We start from the raw sequence: 14,535 nt of genomic DNA, 5'->3' as shown, positions 1-14,535 counted from the left end.
ATATAGTTGCTGATCACCAGGATGTATGGGATGAGAGGAAGGGAGGGAGCGAGGGGAAAATAGAGCACAGGGTAGGGAATAGACACAGGATACCTTGGGTGCAGGGAGTGGGGGGAAATACACAAGAAGGGGGAGAGGAATGGAAGAACAAGGGTGATGGGAGAACAGTTAGGCATGTTCTCATGGGCTAAGTGGGACAGAGGTAAATAATGATGTATGTACAACCTTGGAACAACAGGGCTCCGGGACACAGGGATTGAGGCACGGTTTGAATGGGTAAAAGAGAGAAATAATGTTAAGATGCTTGGCTGTCTTTTGAATCTTGGTTTTCCTTGCCTACCACTGTAAAATAGACAATTGAGGTGGGGAAAAAGGAACAGCCAGAATCATCACTACAGAAAGCTTGTAAGTCCGTCTTTAGCCTAGAATTGACTGGAATACCTTAAAGGGGGCTAGAAGTTTCCCAGTGAAAGAGGCTTCCTGTGGAGCCATTATATTGCTCAAGACCATAAGTGGAATCCAGAAACCCATCCAGAACTGAATGAGGTAAGAAATTTCCACTGGAAAGGATGAGTAGACCAGCCTGGAATGGCAAGAAGAACAAAGATACTTCGTGAAAGAAAGACCGGCAGGAAAAATCCGAAACAATAAAGGCAAGAAGTGACTGGCTTACAAGCTTTCAGGAAGGAACCTAGTTCCAGGTGGGCCGGGGAAGGTAGAATCACTACTGAATGATTTCCCATCTGTTGAGACCGGGATGGCGAAAGGAAATGGGGATAAAACTCTTGCGGTACAATAGTGAATAACTGCCATCAGGACTGACTATGAGGCTAGGTAATATAAAGGTAGATGTTTTTGGACAAAAGGAGAAGAGTGATAGATTTTGCAGTCAAGAAGTGGAGGTCCCTGAGACCATCAAGTGAGAAGAACGGAGACCGGTCCCCTATCCAGATGGGCAGTGACACCAGACAAATGGAGTATCTGGGACACTGCATTCAGGGAGGGAGAGGGGCTGTGCGCTGATGGCCGGGGGGGCAGGCCTGTGTTGTGTACCCTTTGGTTATTTGATAATACATGGAGGGCATTGTAATCATTGCAATGAAATGAAATATGATACGATGAGTGTAAAGCCGATGTAAACCTCACAATAAACACTTTACAAAAAAAAATTATCAACTCAAAAAAAAAAGATGGAAGGAATATACAGAATCACTGTACCAAAAGGAAATGGTTGATGTTCAACTGTTTCAACAGGTAGCATCAGACCAAGAGCCAATGATAATGAAGGAGGAATTCCAAGGTGCATTGAAGGAATTGGCAAAGAACAAGGCATCAGGAATTGATGGAATAAAAGTTGAAATCTTTCAAGAAAGCAAGGTGGCACTAGAGACACTCACTCATCTATGCCAAGAAATTTGGAAGACAACTATCTGGCTAACTGAATGGAAGAGATCCGTATTTGTGCCCATTCCAAGCATCAGACAATATCTTTGATATCCCATGCAAGTAAACTTTTAGTTAAGATAATACAGAAATGGCTGCAAGATTACATTGACAGAGAACTTCCAGAGGTTCAAGCCAGATTCAGAAGAGGCCGGGAAATGAAGGATATTATTGCTGATGTCCGAAAGATCTTGGCTGATAGCAGAAAATATCAGAAAGACATTTACCTGTGCTTTACTGACAACCCAAAGGTTTTCATTGTGTGGATCATGACAAACTATGGACAACATTGCGAAGTATGAGTATTACAGAACACTTAATTCTGCTCATGAGGAATCTATACATGAACCAAGAGGCAGTTGTTCAAACAGAACATGGGAACACTGAATGGTTTAAAATTAAGAAAGCTGTGCAACAGGGTTGTAATACTTATCATATTTATTCAAGCTGTATGCTGAGCAAATAATCCAAGAAGCTGGGTTATATGAAGAAAAATGTGGCATCAGGATTGGAGGAAGACTCATTAACAACCTGCAATATGCAGATGATACAACCTTACTTGCTGAAAGTGAAGAGGCCTTAAAACATTAACTGATGAAGATCAAAGACCACAGACTTTGGTATGGATTGCATCTCAATGTAAAGAAAACAAATATCCTCACCCCTGGACCAATAAATAACATTTTTATCAACAGAGAAAAGAATGAAGTTGTCAAAGACTGCATTCTTCTTGGATCAACTATTAACACTCATGGAAGCAGCAGTCAAGAAATCAAACAATGTATTGTATTAGGCAAATCTGCTGCACAAGATCTTTTTAAAGTGTTGAAGAGCAAAGATGTCAGCTTGAGGACTAAGGTGCACCTGACCCAAGCCATGGTAATTTCAATAACCTCATATGCATGAGAAAGCTGGACAGTGAATAACGAAGACCATAGAAGAATTGATGCTTTTGAGTTTTGGTGCTGGAGGAGAATATTGAAAGTGTCATGGGCTGCCAAAAGAACCAACAGATCCGTTCTGGAAGAAGTGCAGCCAGAGTGCTACTTAGAGGCCAGGATGGCAAAATTTCGTCTCTCATGCTTCGGACATATTGTCAGGAGGTACCAGTCGCTGGAAAAAGATACCATGTTTGGTAAGGTGGAGGGCCAGAGAAAAAGAAGAAGAGCCCAATGAGGTAGACTGGCAGCATCAATGCACTCAAGCTTGACAACAATAGTGAGGTTGGCACAGGATCAGGCAGTGTTTCGTTCTGTTATGCATAGGGTCACTATGAGTCAGTACTGACTCAGTGGCACCTAACAACAACAACAACAACAATTTTGCTTCATTTGAGTCTAAGACTAAAGTACATGTTAAGCCTCTTAAACAGAAATAACAAACTCCCTCATTTTTCTACATTTGATGGTAACCAATCAGTAATGTTGGTTCATAATAGTCCACTGTAGAGTAAACCACCACCAAAAAAGGCCATTCTCATATAAATTACTCAGCAGGGGTTTCATATCTTGCCTTTGTTGCTGTTAAGTGTGGTAGAGTCAGTACCCACTCATAGCTACCTCATGCACAACAGAACAAAACGCTAACCAGACCTGTGCCAATCTCACAATATTACTATGCTTGAACCTACTGCTGCTGCCACTGTGCCAATACATCATGTTGGGGGTCTTCCTCTTTTTTGTTGACCCTCCACTTTACCAATCACAATATCCTTCACCAGGAACTGGTCCCTCCTGATAATAGGTCCAAAGTACAAGAGACAAAGGTCTGGTATTCCTGGCTTCCAAGGAGCATTCTGGTTGAACCTCTTCCCATACAGATGTGTCTGCTCTTCTGGCAGTCCATGGTACTTTTAATATGGTTTTATATACATGTCAACATTTACTTCTGAAAGATAGAAACTAGAAATAAAGAGCAGACTATCTGCATCTCTGACATTTTTCTCAATTATAACCTGTTGTTGTGTTCTGCCAAGTCGATGCTGACTCATAGAGACCCTGGATGGGGTTTTCCAGAGCCACTGGTGGATGTGACCTGCCATCCTAGTGGTTGACATAGTCAGCAGTCCAGTGCTTATCCTATAGCACCATACCAGGGCTCCAAATATCACCTCTTATTGTTAAGTGCCATCAAGTTGGTTCCGACTCATAGTGACCCTATATGAGGTTTCCACGGAGTAGCTGCTGAATTTAATCTGCCGGTCTTGCAGTTTAAACTGATCTTGTGGTCCAGAGCATGAGTCCACAGCACCACACTATGACTTCAAATATCACCTAGGTCTAAATTAATCTTCTTGCAAGTGACCAGGAATTTTTTTGTTTGTTTATTTTCATTTTTAGGGAGCAGAGAAAGGAAGTCACTCGACACTCCAGCAAGAATGTTTACTTTCAAATAGGTTATTCAACAAATGAGCATTCTATTTATGTTCTGTGAAATCATTGTACCAGGGCCATCTGTCCTAGTGAGCCACCATATAAATTATCATATCAAGATTGAGTATTAAAGGAGGATTAGATTCGTACTCATAAAACAAATTCAAATCTGCTGTTATTCTCCAATCTGGTCATGATATCTTCTAAGAAAGGCTTAAAATGGACAGACTTTGACACCGTGGCTGAAAGACTCCTTCCTTTCCTTTCTGACTGCCTGAATTATATGGGGTCCCAAGTTCTGTGCACAAGGAACTCCTAGAGAAAGCTGAAGAAATGCCTGTTTCCTCCAACTGAATTATATATGAAGTTTTGAGGTTTGACATAGGAGTACTGTTTTGGAATGAACATACCTCCAGAAGTCTGTGTTGGAATCCTAACCTTTATAGCTGTGAATGCATTTGGGAATAGAATTTTCTTTGGTAGCGTAGTGGTTACGAAACAGGCTGCGAACCGCAAGGTCAGCAGTTCGAAATTACCAGTTGTTCCACGGGAGAAAGATGAGGCTTTCTGCTCCCGTAAAGATTTACAGCCTTGGAAACCCTGTACAGGGTCGCTATGAGTCAGAACTGACTCCATGGCATATAACAACAACAACATGGTAATGAAGTCAGATTAGTGTAGGGTGTCTCCTAAACCTAATCACTTCTAAGTGATATAAAGAGGCAAAGCACAAACAGAGGAAGACAGACGCCACATGAAGATCTCCTAGTGATCTAAGAACAGAAGCTGAAAGAAACAGGTATCTTCCCCCAGAGCTAACACAAAGACAAGTTTCCACTAGAGTTAGTGCCCTGAACTCAGACATCTAGCTTCCTAAATTGTGAGCCAATAAACTTTCATTTGTTAAAGCCACCCATTGTATTTCTTTTACAGCATTAGAAAACTTAAGAAAGTACTAAGAGAAAGCTGGTTTCTTTGGTATTTATGACAAGAAATAAAGACAATGAAATTCCAAAAGTTTACAACAAAATAGAAAGAAATATCCTGAGACAAAGAGCAAAGGCTGCCAGCTCTCCTAATAATGTTCCCTCCACCCACACTTCTCCTTTACCACAAGTGCTGGGTGAGATTTGCGAAGAAAGAGGTGAAAATTTGAAAAAAGGTTATTATTTCAGCGTCTATAATATTGTTAAAAAGTATATGAGTCAAGTTAGGCTCACAACATTGCTTTGTTCCCCACAGCAAGTGGTACACCTTGTGTCCAATACATCTTTCTACAACTCTACTTGCCACACTAGACTCTTCTTGATTTACATTAACCCAGGATTTCAAGAGAAACGACTGTGGTCAGAAAGAATCTGTGTTTTGTTTTATTTTTTTTAACATATAACACTGTTACAAAGTACTTTGCTATGTTGTTAAGTGACATCGAGTTGGTTCCGACCCATACTGACCATGTATGTATATGGTTTCCGAGGAGCAGCTGGTGAACTTTGAATGATCGAGTTGCAGTTCAAACCAACTTTGCAGTCTAGTGCATTAAGCTACAATACACCAGTATGGTTAATCTCTATTTATAAAACCAGCAAAGATTGAAAAAATTTTTTGGTAAAAATTATGTATGAGAGACAAGCTTAAAATAAAACTTCATTTTAAAGATAAAAGCAACAATTAAGTCTAGTTTCTTCTGACCTAACAAAATCTAGTATTCTGAATGCTCTTAATAGAAATTTCTTTAAAATTTAATTTTCATAAAGAACTCATCTACCACTCATCTGTCAGCTTGTATGTTGCTATGACACCAGCAGGGTCATCCATGGTAGACACATTTCAGCAGAGCTTCTAGACTGTGGTAAACTAGGAAGAGAGAGGCAGAGGCTACTTCTGAAAAGTTAGCATCGGAAAACTTTTTTGAATAGCAGTGGAACACTGTCTGGTATGGTGCCAGAAGTGAGGTCCTCAGGCTGGATGGCATTAAAAATATGACTAAGGAAGAGCTGTCTCTGCAAAGTAGAGTTGACTTTAATGACATGGATGGAGCAAAGCTTTTGAGACCTTCATTTGCTGGTGGGACATAACTCAAAATGAGAAGAAACAGCTATAAACAGTAATTAATAATCAGAAAGTGGAATATAGGAATTGTGAATCTAGGATAATTGGAACTCATCAAAAAATGAAATAGAAAGCATAATGATTGATATTGCAGACATTAGTGAGCTAAAATTGACTGGCATTGACCCTTTTGCATTAAACAGTCACATGATTTACTATGCCAGGAACAAATGCATTTTAAGATCTATCTTGAAATACAATGTTATCTATGATAGGATGATATCCACACACCTACAGAAAAGAACAGTTAATATTATTATTCAAATTTACTCACCAACCACTAAAGCCAGTGATGTTGAAACTGAAGAATTCTATCAACTACTATGGAGTCCTGGTGGGGCACTGTAGGATAAGATTTCAACTATAAGATTGGGTTGAATCACAGGGTTAGTTGTCAAATTCACCAGCGGCTCCTCAGAAACTCTATACAGGGTTATTATGAGTTGGAACCAACTCAACGGCACTAAACAACAACCAACTACTGTAGTCTGAAATTTATCAAACATGCAATCAAGACGCATTGATAATTATTGGTAACTGAAATGTGAAAGTTCAAAATAAAGTGGAAGGATTGGTAGTCAGAAAATATTACCTTGGTGATAGAAATGATGCTGGAGATTGCATGATAGAGTTCTGCAAAATCAATGACTTCCTTATTGCAAATACCATTTTTCAACAAAATATTCAGCAAATTTACATAGGGACCTCACAAGATGGACTACATAGCTAAACAATATCATCAGCCAAAACAAGGCAAGGGGCAGACTGTGGAACAGATCATAAATTGCTTATATATCCAAGTTCAAGCTGAAGCTGAAGAAAATTAAAACAAGTTCATAAGAGCCAAAATATGACCTGGAGTATATTCCACCTGAATGTAGAGAGCATCTGAAGAACAGATTTGGTGCATTAAACACTAATAAACAAGGGCTGCACAATTCAGTAGAACTATGGGATGGCATAAAGAACATTATACATGAAAAAAACAAATGTCATTAAAAAGAGCAAAATGGATGTCAGGATAGACTCTGAAACTTGTTCTTCCACATAGAGAAGCTAAAGCAGCTAGAAGAAATAATGATGTAAAAGAGCAGAATAGAAAAATTTCAAGGAGCAGCTCAAGAAGACAAAGACAAGTATTATAATGAAATGGGCAAAGATCTGGAGTTCAAAAATCAAAAGGAAGAGCATGTTCAGCATTTCTCAGGCTGAAAGAATTGAAGAAAAAAATCAAGCCTCTATTGCAGTACAGAAGGATTCTATGAAAAAAAAAATAGTGAATGATGCAAAAAGCATCAAAAGAAGATGGAAGAATACACAGTCGCTATAACAAAAAGTTTCAAGAAGTAGCATCATTTCAAGAGATAACATATGATCAAGTACCAATGGTATTAAAGAATGAATTCCAAACTGCATTGAATGCTTTGGTGAAAAACACAAATCCAGTAATCAAGCACAATCTGAAATGTCACAACAAACAAATGCAGTGCTGGAGAGGCTCACTCTGTGCAAAGAAATTTGGAAGACATGGCGAAACAATTAGAATAGAGCTATATTCATGCCCATTTCAAAGAAAGGTGATCCAATGGAACATGGCAACCATACAACAATATCAATAATACCACATGCAAGCAAAATTTTGCTGAAGATAAATCAAAAACAGCTGCAACAGCACATCAACAGGGAGCTATCAGAAATTCAAGCTGGATTCAGAAGAGGAAGTGGAACTAGGGATATCATTGCTGACATCAGGTGGATCTTGGCTGGAAGCAGAGAATAACAGAAAGAAGTTTACCTGTGCTTTATTGACTATGCAAAAGCATTTGACTGTGTGGATCATAAAAATTATGGATAATATTGCAAAGAATATGAATTCCAAAACATTTCATTGTGTTTATGTGGAACCTGTACAAGAACCAAAAAGTAGTGGGTCAAACAAAATAAGAGGATAATTTAATGGTTGAGAATCCCGAAAGGTCTATGCCACACCTATTCAATTTTTATGTTGAGTAAATAATCTGAGCTAATGGAATATATGAAGAAGAATGTGGCATCAGGATTGGATGAAAACTCATCAGTAACTTGAGATATGCAAACAACAGAATCCTACTTACTGGAAGCAAAAGGGCTTGAAATATTTACTGACGAAGATCAAAGACTACAGTCTTCAACATGAGTTACACCTCAATGTAAAGAAAACAAAAATCCTCACAACTGAACCAATAAATAACATCATGATAAATGGAGAAAAGATTGAGGTTGTCAAAGACTTCATTTTGCTTGAATCCACAATCAATGCTCATGGAAGCAGCAGTCAAGAAATCAAACAACATATGGCAATAGGCAAATTTGCGGCAACAGACCTCTTTAAAGTGTTAAAAAACAAAGATGTCACTCTGAGGATTAAGGTGCATCTGACCCTAGCCATGGTGTTTCCAATCACCTCATAATGCATGTGAAAGCTAGACAATGAATAAGAAAGACCACAGAAGAATTGATGCATTTGAAATAAGGTGTTGGTGAGAAAGATTAAAAGTGCCATGGACCTACAGACAAACAGATCTGTGTTAGAAGTGCAGCCAGAATGCGCCTTAGAATTGAGGATGATGAGACTTTTTTCCTTGTACTTTGGACATGTTGTCAAAAGGGATAAGTCCCTGGAGAAGGACATCATGGTTAGAAAAGTAGAGGGTCAGCAAAAAATATGAAGATCTCCAACAAGACTGATTGACACAGTGGCAGCAACAATGTAACAAAGTTGTGAGGATGGCTCAAGCGTTTGCAGAGGGCAGTATTTTATTCTGTTGTGCATAGGCTTGCTATGAGTCAGAAACAACTTGATGACACTTGATAACAACAACATAAGAATTCATAGTTGAAAGTTGTTGAAAGTTGTTGTTGTTGTTAAGTGCCTTTGAGACGGCTCCGACTTATAGCGACCCTGTTAACAGGGTTTCCGGGGCTGTAAATCTTTACAGGAGCACAAAGCCTCATCTTTCTCCTGCAGAACAGCTGGTAGTTTCAAACTGCTGACCTTGCAGTTTACAGCCCGATTCGTAACCACTATGCTACCAGAGCTCCTTAGCTGAAAGTAGGCATGTTAATAAAGAATTCTAAAACACATACTCAACCTTTTTGAATGGCAACCCATTGATGTCACAATAAAGATCACATTTAACTAAAAGAATCGTTAAAACAAATTCTGGTCAAGCAGTCCCACAGTGAACCCTCCCCCACCCCAAAAAAAGGGAGGTGCAAACAGGAAAAAGCTAAGTGTTGGTGGATTCAAGTATGAATATTAAGTTACAATTGTCAACAAAAACTTACATCTTCCTATTAAGATAATTTAAAAATATCAGAACACAAGCAACTATAGGTAGAAACTAGAATAAACCTTGGTTTCCGTTCAAGAATTTATATTTTGTTTCCTATTCAGTCCCTGAAGACTTCATAAATAAGGAACAGATGGTGGAGATTAAAAAGGAAAAACTAAAGGTGAAAGTATTCAAATTTGCACCACTTCAAACTTCTACCTCTGAGAAATAAAAGCTTTGGGACTATAAATTAACTCAACTTTATGTTTTTATCACATGCCTGCCATCACAGCTGATGCCCTATACACACAGTAAGTGACAAAGAGAATTGAGGTATGGGGTTTATGTGGGACTACCTTTTCAGCAGTTTAGAAATCTGGCTGATATATCCAAAACGTTTACTTCTTTTGGTGTCTGTGTATTAGACCAACGGTTTTCAAACTTTTGATTTTTGTCCAAATAAAAGCTTAAGCAGAGGTGTGAACAAACAAAGCAGTCTAAAAGGAAGTTGTTCCACCACCTATCACCCAAGGAGCCCCCACAGATCCTCCAGGGCTCAGGTAAGCACAGTTTGAAATTCACCATTTCTAACTGTGGTGGTGTGCCCGTGGAGTTGGTTCTAACTCATAGTGACCCTGTACAGGGTTTCTGAGGCTATAATTCTTTATGGGAGCAGAAAGCCTTCTATTTCTCCCATGGAACATCTGGTAGTTTCAAACTGCTGACCTAGAGGTTAGCAGCCCAGCTTGTAACGACTACGCTAAATAGAGACCTAATACTGCGTAGAGTATAGCAAGTTAACATGAGGTCAAAATACTATAGTGAAAAAAAATCAAACTGAGGAAATTTTTAAAGTTAAATTAGGTAAATTCTACACTAGATCAACCAAAATGTCCACAGGCTTAAAAATTATTTTTCTCCCTTTATTGTTTTAACAAAATCAGTTTTACTGACTTTCACTTAGTATATTTCTGCCTTCCAGGCAACTAGGCTGTATTTCCCAAAAAAACCTTAAAACATCTTCATTACTGACTCAGAAGATACGAGTCAGTAGATTAATTTTCTAAACTGAGACTCCTCACCATAAAACTCCCCCATAAAACATGAACAGTAATACAGCACACCCTTTGCTAGAAAAATAAATGAAAGAGGATTAAATTATGACATAAATCTGGGTACATAAAGCCCTGAAGCACTGAGCTCAGTAAAACCTCTTAGTTCACTAATCCTTAAGAAAGGAATAAAGAACATAGTATTAGAATTAAACTGAGTTAAAATTCCAATGTTTTATATATATTGTTGTAAGAGTTCTTCTGTTTGGGCAGGTCTCAGGTGGCAAGAGTACAATGGACTGGTCATGTGGGAAATGAAGCCCTGTGTGGTAAAATATGGCTAAAAGGTTGATTACCAGATGAAAGGTTAGTAATCTGCTTCTGAAACATCATGACCTTGAAAACTCCATGGAGCAGTTCAATTCTGCACATGTGATTGCCATAACACAGAATTGACGTGATAGCAATTAACAACCTGTGGGAAACATGTGGATTCTGTGTGTAGACTTTTCCCATGCTGCTTTGTTGCATGGTGCTCTGGACTGTCAGGGTGAAGGAATTAATTTCTTACTGTCTTGCAGACTGGATTTTCCCAAACTCTTTGCTGTCTCTGTACCAGATTAAAGTAACTGGCTAATCAGAGTTTGAAAAAGAGTAAGCCAATGACAAGGTACCATGATATTTATGTGTTTGGGTTATGTCCCATCTAACTAGATTCTAATTGTCTTTTTTGTTTTTTTTTTAATTATTATTTACTGGCACCTTTGGGCAAAAGACAAGACACTCTATACTTTCTGCAGCAATTTAATCCTATTATTTTACAACTAGCACTTGAATTAGTTTGGAGTAAGGTTCTTCATTGAAAGTGTGAGGCTAACACTAACTGAATGGAAGGGCAAAATGTATTATAATTTCATTATAAATCATTGCCTTGATAATCAGGCAGCCATGCATTCAAAATAATGTCAGGGATAACAGCGCTTTGTTACAATGAATTAAACACTAATTAGAGTGTGTGCTGATACATAGTAAACTAAAACGAGCAAAAATGGCAATAAGAGAAAGTATGAGCTTCTGAAAGACTCATCATGGGTGTGATTGTAGGAAGCCAAATTCGTCCTTCATTTCATTTGCTTTCTATAGGTTTCTGTGCTGTTATGTGTATGTTGTTGTTAGGTGCCATCGAGTTGGTTCCAACTCATAGCAACCCACACAGAACAAAATACCACCAGGTTCTGTGCCATCCTCACAATTGTTATGCTTGAGTCCACTGCTGCTGCTGCTGTGACAATCCATCTCATTGAGGAACTTCCTTTTTTTCTCTGACACACCACTTTACCAAGTATGATGTCCTTCTCTATACTTGTCCCCCCTTATAACATGTCCAAAGTACGACAGGCAAAGTTTCTAAATCCTGTCTCCTAAAGAGCATTCTGGTTGCAATCATTCCAACATTAATTTATTTGTTATTCTGGTAATTTCAATATTCTTCTCAAACACCATAACTCAAACAAATTGATTATTCTACTTTCACATGGATATGATGAGGCTATTGAAAATACCATGAGTTAAGTCAGGCTCAACATAGTCCTCAAATTGATGCCTTTGCCCTGAAACACTTTAAAGAATGTTGGGTCACAGATATGCCCTAATGCAAAATGTTGATTTCTTGACTGTAACTTCCAAGAGCATTGATTGTGCATCCAACCAAACTGAGGTTGCTGTCAACTTCAATCTTAGCTCCATTTATTATGATATTATTTATTGGTCCAGTTGTGAAGATTTTTGTTTTCTTGACGCTGAGGTGCAATACATGCTGAAGGCTACAGTCTTTAATATTCATCAGCAAGTAGTTAAAGTAATCTTTCATTTTCAGAAAGCAAGGTTGTATTATGCACGTATCACAATCTTTATGCCATTTTCTTCTATATAAAATCCAGTTTCTTGGATTATTTGCTCAGTATACAGATAGAATAAATATGGTAAAAAAAATACAATTCTGGTGCTCATTTTAAACTATTCAATATCCCTTTGTTGTGGTCTAACAGCTGCCTTTTGGTCTATGTACAGGTTCTTCATGAACACAATTAAGTGTCTAGAATACCCATTCCATAGCTTGTCATGATCCCCACAGTCAAAAGTCTTTGTATAGTCAAGAAAGCACAAATAAACTTCTTTCTGGTATTCTTTGTTTTCACCCACGATCCATTTGACATCAGCCATGGTATCCCTAGTTACATGTATAGATGAGAGCTTGTTGAGAATAATGTTGTTGTTAGGTGCCATCGAGTTGGTACTGACTCATAGCAACCTTATGCACAGCAGAACGAAACACTGACAAATCCTGAGCCAATGTCACAATTGTTGCCACGCTTGAGCCCATTGAGGCTGCCACTTTGCCAATCCACTTCACTGTGTGTCTTCCTTTTTCTCTGACCCTCCACCTTACCAAACATGATACCCTCCTCCAGCAATTGGCCCCTTCTGACAATATGTCCGAAGTAAGAGAGACGAAGTCTGGCCATTCTGACCTCCAAAGTGCACTCTGGCTGCACTTCTTCCAACACAGATCTGTTGGTTCTTTTGGCAGCCCAGGGCACTGTCAATATTCTCCTCCAACACCATAACTCAAATGCATCAATTCTTCTAAGATCTTCCCTATTCACTGTCCAGCTTTCGCATGCATGTGAGGTTATTGAAAATACCATGGTTTGGGTCAGGCACACCTTAGTCCTCAAGCTGACATCTTTGCTCTTCAACACTTTAAAAAGGTCTTGTGCAGCAGATAATGCCAATGTAATATGTCATTTGATTTCTTGACTGCTGTTTCCTTAAGTGTTGACAGTTGATCCAAGAAGAATGAAATCCTTGACAACGTCAATATTTTCCAATAAGCCAAACCCACTACTCCTGTGTTGATTCTAACTCCTACTGACCCTTTAGGATACAGTAGGACTATTTCATAGGGTTTCTGAAGCTTAAATCTTTACTGAAGCAGATTGCTTTATCTCGTCCCTAGAGAAGCTGGTTAGTTGGAACCACTGACCTTAACCCACTGCTCCACCTGGGCCCTTATATGTGTAAAGACACTCTCATTCATTTATTTATCTACCAAATATTTATCATCTTTTCTATGTGAGTGCAACAAAGTGTTAGATCCTATTTGGGGTAGACCAGAAATGTGAGTCATGGACATGGGAGGGAGTAAGTAACAATGAAAGTGTATGATTTACAATCAAATAAACATATGAGCAAATGATACTGTAGACAGTCTGGGTCTGGGAGATGGCTCGTGGGCTGCTGTGTCAGGAATGACTTTGCAAAGGAGATATGTTGTAATGTTGGGTCCTGAAGATGGTTGTATTTTGATATGCTGGCAGAAAGTGTGAGAAATCTGCCAAAGATGGGGATATCTTAGAGGTGGAAATGAACAAATTTTGATAAAGAAACAAAGGATGAGGAGATGAGTGAGTCTATGAGGAGGTCTTTGTTACTTTGTGTAACATACTTTTGGAAAATGAATATGTGGGTCACCACCATCATCAGTTGCTGTTGAGTTGATTGCAACTCTTAGTGACCTCATGTGTATCAGAGTAGAAGTGAGCTCCATAGAATTTTCAATGTCTGTGGTTTTGAAAATGGATGACCAAGTCTTTCTTCAAAGGTACTTACTTCTGTGTTGACTTCCAGCCTTTAGATTAGTAACTGACAGTTTTAACCCTTTGCACCACCCAGGGATTTCTTGGAAACTGGATAGAAGCCAGATTATGTAAGGTGTTGCATGCTATCCAAAGGTGTTCTTAATGACTATATTACTTTCTCATGCAGGGAGAAATGTAAAATGTTCTCCACTCTTTAGACTTTGTGATTAAATCAAGTGGACCTGGGAAGCATATAAATGACATATATAGTAGTGGTTATGAATCAGGCTGCTAACCTCAAGGTCGGCAGTTCAAAACTACCAGCAGTTCTGTGGGAGAAAGATGAACCTGTCTGCTCCCATAAAGATTTTCAGCCTTGGTAACCCTGTGTAGGGTCACTATGAGTCGGAAACAACTCCACGGTACTTAACAACAACAATAGATATATAGATATAGATATTTATAGTTGTTGTTAAGTGCCATCAAGTCAGTTCTGATTCACAGGGACCCTATATAAGATTCCCAAGGAGCAGCTGGTCTGAACCACTGACCATGCAGTTACATATGTATATATAGACGTACATATACCATATATATATAT

General features: G+C 38.7%; 1 protein-coding gene across 1 annotated transcript in view; it reads right to left on the bottom strand.

The window, feature by feature from the left end:
- The window catches only part of CCDC85A (coiled-coil domain containing 85A), a 318,834-nt gene that overhangs the window by 265,047 nt on the left and 39,252 nt on the right, over positions 1-14,535 (bottom strand). The gene's annotated exons all lie outside the window — the stretch shown is intronic.

This window comes from Chrysochloris asiatica, unplaced genomic scaffold (assembly GCF_000296735.1).
Source record: "Chrysochloris asiatica unplaced genomic scaffold, ChrAsi1.0 scaffold00114, whole genome shotgun sequence".
Taxonomy (NCBI): Eukaryota; Metazoa; Chordata; class Mammalia; order Afrosoricida; family Chrysochloridae; genus Chrysochloris; species Chrysochloris asiatica.
Note: the sequence above shows the minus strand (reverse complement) of the source record. Positions and strands in the feature narration are given on the sequence as shown.